Consider the following 6,154-nt stretch of genomic DNA (forward strand, 5'->3'; position numbering starts at 1 on the left):
TGGCATGATGATACTCATACCAAATCCGACCACCACCCTACAGGCTACGTGCCATCACGTGCAGATCACAGCAACGTGTTTTATGTATGACAGACAAAAACTCACCTTTCATAACCTTGTACAAATACTTTTAGTAGCAATCATCCAATCACCACTTATTACATAAATGGGTTTAATTAAACACCAAGTCTTACAAATCCATGTATACAGACACCAGGCCAGCAAATAAATATATAGTAATATGCTGAGATTCACCCAGACTCGGCAGCAGTTACACCACACTAGGTACAAGTATTACAATAAGTGAAACAGTTGTGAGAAAGCCACTAGAGTTCACAAGAGCTTACACTCTAATCAGACTCAAAGGATATACACATACACAACTATAGATACACCATGAAGGGCGCAAATAACATTTAGCTAGGAGGATACTATGAATGCAAATTAGGTGGTGACATCATCTTTTGGAGATGATGATGTCACTGGTGGGGAAGCGGGACACACTCTGCTTTATAGCTATTCAAGGCTGACTTTCCTATTGCTGAACCTATATTCAGAACTTTACAGCCTTACCAGCCAAATGTCGGAGTAGACAGCAGGCTATCCATAACTCAGGAACCCCTTGAACTTCCTGTGATAAGGACCAGTCACTGCTGTTCTTTCTTCTTGTGCGGGGTGACTGGTCTTAGGTCTCCCTTACTAGGAATTTCTTTTCGGGAAAGCTCCCAGCCTGGTATCTGGTGTGGAAGGCTTTGGCCAACCCACAGAGAACGGAACCCATCTACCTGTCCACACTAGGAGGTACTGCCAGCTCTCATCACATGATTCTGTGCATTTTCCCGATAACTAAGGTGGGGTGGATAATACTGAATACAAATACTTAGGTTTAAGAGCTGGTGATCCCAGAAAATCAGATAGCCGCCAACAAGACAATTCCAAGTCAGTGTCCTGATACACAGTAGCTAATACTGAATAAGAAATGGAATCCATAGCATGAGTGTTGTATCTGTCTTTTCTTCATCTGACTTTAAACTATTGATAATATACCAACATTTGGGTAGAGAGAGGAGGGGATGGAACCAATGCCAATTTTCACTGCTCTTTTTGGCCCCATTGGGAGCATTTCTGCTAATTTCCTGTTTAAGGATCAGGATAGGAAGTGATGGAAGAGAGGAGAGCTGGTGGGGAGGGAAGAATCTATAACAATTACATTTAGTAGTTACATTAACATAGACAAACAAGCATTGAATTCTTTTATGGTCCAATATGAAGCTGGGGTAAGACATGGGACAGCACCCAGGCCCCCAGAGCACTTGTCTGACTGAGGAGTAGTATAAATGGGCCCCCAACACCTACAGGGCCCTTGTGCACAGCACAGTTGGTATGGCTGCTCCTGCATGCATCAGTTTATTAGTCATGGGGTTTTGGCACAGGAGGTTCAATCATTTACACAACAGAAAAATGTTTCAACCCTAAAAGGGTCACATACTGACCCTGAACATCAACATAATCCATAATCTTTGAAAGATAGACAGTGACACAATGGATATAATACCAGGGACATACTGAGGATGCCATGTGATAAAAGCTTTGGTGGCATTGACAATGTGCCAATTACTGAGCTGTGTGTCAAAATGACACGCTCAACCACATCCAGTGTTCTCTTCAGACCCTTTCATCTGGGCGCACAGCCCAGCACTTTTATACAACCACCCGGCTGTTTTTGGGTGATTACCGAAGAGTTGGGTCACAATAAAGGGGCTGCCACCTGCCTACAGCTTTTTCCCACCTAGCTTAAACATATTTCTGGGTTCAACACACATGTTTAATAGAACTTGCAATATTACCTAAAGCTCCTGGCCTTCATATAAGTTATTGTTAAGACCTACAGCCCAGACTGCCCCTGCAGAGGGCGCTCTCTATTACACAAACATATTATGATGGAGCTGTTCACCATTTTATTTATATTATCAGCTCTGTGTAGTTCTCTGTGACAGCCAAGACTCAATATTGTCTATTGGATGTCCATTACAATTGTGGACTTCTTTTAAAAATACTTTACTTGCTGGATCCCTGAACAAAAACAAGCATGCATATCACAAAAATTCTACAGAACTTCTTATCTTTAACTGGTCTCTACAGATTAAAAAGACAACAAGGCAACCTGTAGTAGATGGGAGCAGCAACAGCCTAAATATTTCTCAGTACAGCAGAAGCTAATAATAATGCTGCAATGCTCACTTTTATTTCATAACAGGCCCCTGCAGTACTGCCTTGTTACCACTAGATGCTCCCAGTCTTCCAAGCTGAATGACAGCCAGAGGGATTCCTTAGAATGCAGGCTGTCATGGACCCCTTTGCTAAGAGTACAGAGGCACAATATGGTGCACAGACATAATTTTTGTACTTATGATGGAGTGCAAAACGACGGTCAGAGAAGAGAGAGAATATCATCAGACAGACCCTTGGATAAAAGGTAGTGGACCTTTTTTTCTTCTAGACTAGAATAGAATCAAGAAATGTTACATGTTCAATCTTCAGTTATCCTTCTTTTAGCCTCACCTGGACCCAACATCGGATATTGAGACATCTAATCTGCACTTTTCCCAATCAGCTGAATAAGGAAGCAATAATAAAAATGACATCCAGCAGAGACAGAACCTTCAAAAATAAATCCGTATTGGCAACCGCCATACTTCTGACATTTTTCCTTTAAGTTGACGTTTTCTTTCTTTTTTTTTCTTATTGGCACTGGGCGTTTAGCCAGCGATGTATAAATAAAGGAGGGTTTGTTTAAGATGTTTGGCACAGTGTCAAAACTTCCTCAAGCTTCTCACGTTTTACATTTTTATGGATGCACACATCATTCCCTTTACTTTTTCATGTGCAGAAGCTGAAAACACATTAAGCAGTCCCGCTAAAAAGAAAAAAAAAAAAAAAATCCTTTCAATGGAATGGGAACAAATATCACCCCTCCTCTATTATCCAAAGAGCCGGTTGTCTCACCAGGCTGCAGCCACAAACAACAAGCGAGCTTAGGGACAGCGCTGCATTCTGACACTAGATGACCAAGAAATCCTCTGGGTGGCGCTAGTACCATAGCTGTGCCAGGTTTGCTCAAAACAGGTCCTGTGACCTTTAAGGTGCTGGCAAACATGCGGCAGTTACCTGAAACAAAAACATATTACCCTATATTACCTCCGGTGTTCCTGATCACAATGAATGTCACAATGTCAGCCCAGACAGAGGAATAATAACTGCTTATTGCATAGATGGAGTAGGACTAAAAGGCCCAGCATGCAAGGAATACCCTTCTACTAATAATATTTTTACAGAACAAGCAAAAATGATTTTATGGATGGCTGGAAATCGTAAGATTTCCCGGATGTGCTGTTTAGATAGGAATTAACCATATGGCATCTACACGCAATACAAAGCCATGGTGGGACTGAAAGTACCACAATGCCCAATGGCTGTGACCTGTGGTCCATTACATCTGTAGGAGATTAAAATGTTTTGGATAGCAGATATTTACAACTTGGTACAATGTTGCAAAAAAATTGCAACATACATATACATCTTCATCTGCATCACATATATCTTCAATAAGGATATATATATATATATGATATTATTCAATCCAAAGCTGGATCTCCTGTTGCAACATCAATACAACATTCATATAAGAAAAACATATGGAAGGCGATCATTTTCCTCCATAAACCACACAGCTGACCCCCCCCATGCTCATGCCGTCACATATAGAACACATAAGGAAAACATCACATGACTCTCCATCCGCCACCTCCATTCTCTCCCCATCCACATCAATCCAACCATTAACTCCGATAACCCTGCCATTAATTCTATGTGCGGAACCTCTGGGCAGGACGCCTCTGATTATTGGGTGTATTTGCTGCGATCTTAAAATAGAGCTGTATACAGTTAATTAAAAAAGGACAGAGTGTCCTATAGCCTGTTCACTGGAGCCATGCATTCCTTTTTAACAAGGCATTGCGCACTTTTTGCACATATTTGCATTGGACACGTACAAAGTTCAATTTGCAGATTTTGGATTACTGATAGGTTAATTCTGATTGGCTGGTAGGGCTAGGGGCTCTATGGCTTAAAGAACATGAAGTGAGGCAGTAAATGTTTAAAGAGGACCTGTGTTGGGGAAAATATTGGTAGGGTAGCAGGAACCATATGGTGTTGGAGTTACTAATAGTGTCAGAGTTAGAATGGGCAGGATCACCTGTCCTACATTTATATGTTTTTTATGCAAATATCGACTTATCAAAAGTCATTATTTCCATAGGATGAGGAACTGATCCTTTTAACTTTATAGATTTGTTTTCCTGGTACAGATTCTAAGCCAGCCACACGCTACCCAACTTTTTGTTGACCTGGGAAAATGAAATCTCTGCGTAGCGCTTCATCGCTTCCTGAGATACGGAAAGGTTTAGTTCATTAGGAAAAGGATAAAATGATAAAAAGTTAGAGCAGCACCATGGCTAAGCTTGGGAACGCTAAGTCCCTGATTTGAATTTTGACCGGGACACTATCTGCATGGAGTTTGTATATTATCTTCTACAAATGGTGGGGATGTTAGATTGTAAGCTCCTCGATTAGTGACATGTTTATGGACTGCGTAATATAAGGTTAAATCGGGAAGCTGGTTGGGAACCGGAGGAGCTGCAGTTCTAGAAGTTGCGGGGGAGACTTCACTGTCTGCTGACAGGTGCCTGGCACACATGCAGCGTGTTATAATGCAAAAGAAATTGGCAGCAACGTGCACACCCCCCTTTCCCCAGTCTATCAGCAGCTGGCACTCCAACCCCTGCACCGCATGCTGAGTGACAACAGCAGTGCATGGTATATATCTGATCCCTTGGCTCTCATACAAACCAATGGCACCATGACAAATCCTTCAATGACCCCCCATGGTAACAAAGCACCGATTGCTATGGAAAAGCAGCTCTTCTCCATAAATGGAGATGGAAGAAGCTTGCTGGGAAATAAGCGAGCCATGGCTTCCATGAAATTCAGGGTTAAGCTGCTAGAAGAGCAGCATGTGATGCACCAGAGCAAAAACATGAATGCATGCATAAGTGGCCCCTGGGCACCCAGCGGTGACATTCTTCATGCATGGCTGCCTACTTGTCAACACGGTAAAATCATTTCGGCACGAGCCACAGTGCCAAGACCATTTATTACTTTTCATTATCAATACATAGAAATAGAAAGGAATTCTATGGAGTGAATGTTTATATGGAGGACCCCTGGGGGCTTCATCCTAACCCATGGTACTCATTCGCTCTCATCTCCACAGCCTTCCACGCTTTTTAACAACTTCACTCAGGACAACAAATGCTAGAAAATTGCCAAACCGCACAAAGTTCCGATTGTTTTCTCTCCATACACGACTCCATCTGAATAATTTAAAGCAATGGTGAGAGCGACGGCGGCAGGCGGTTTAAGGTGGAATTGAGCCCCTTATTCCATACAGGAACATTCCAACAATTTCCAAAGTATCCAGAAGCGATTGTGACTCCGCAGGAGATGCGACTTTTTCGACGCACGTGAAGAAAAGTCGCAGCGCCTCCCAAGCGATCCGGGAGAGAATTGTCTATGTGTGGGGGCTCATAAAATGATTGGATTGAGCAGAACCAGGAGCAGATCTTGGAATATTCCTTGAAATCAGGGCCAGCTGATGTAACCATGAAGCCTGGATGAAGGCAGAGATTACCTGGCAGGAAGCATTCCCTGTAGTCCCAGGCAGCCAGCAGTCCTGGGATCCTCATATTGGCAGATCGGAGAGTTGGAGGGGAGTGCGATCCTCTGATACAGACCGATCCAGCCAGCGATCTCCCCTGCACGATATCCCAGCACCAGGCTCACATTCCCAGCTCCTCCAGCCGGGCTTCTCGCTGTATAAATCCTCCAGCCCTCGTCCCGGATCCGTCCCTCCCCGCTCTGCACGTCATATACCGGCTGTCACAGGAGCCTCCCATTCTGTGCTGCACACATCGGGCTCTGTCCTCTGATCTGCACCCACTGCTACCATGCTACCCCAGTGCACATGTATACGGCCAGTGCCCATGTATACAGCCAGTGCCCATGTATACAGCCAGTGCCCATGTGTCCAACCAGT

General features: G+C 43.5%; 1 protein-coding gene across 1 annotated transcript in view; it reads right to left on the minus strand.

Moving 5' to 3' along the window:
• The window catches only part of PRLR (prolactin receptor), a 47,994-nt gene extending 42,070 nt beyond the window's left edge, over positions 1–5,924 (minus strand). The window contains exon 1 of the mRNA XM_072416583.1: positions 5,750–5,924. The gene's annotated coding sequence lies outside the window, so the exon portion shown is untranslated. The remainder of the gene's footprint in view (positions 1–5,749) is intronic.
• Between the last annotated feature and the right edge of the window lie 230 nt (positions 5,925–6,154).

Source organism: Pyxicephalus adspersus, chromosome 6 (genome assembly GCF_032062135.1).
Source record: "Pyxicephalus adspersus chromosome 6, UCB_Pads_2.0, whole genome shotgun sequence".
Classification (NCBI taxonomy): domain Eukaryota; kingdom Metazoa; phylum Chordata; class Amphibia; order Anura; family Pyxicephalidae; genus Pyxicephalus; species Pyxicephalus adspersus.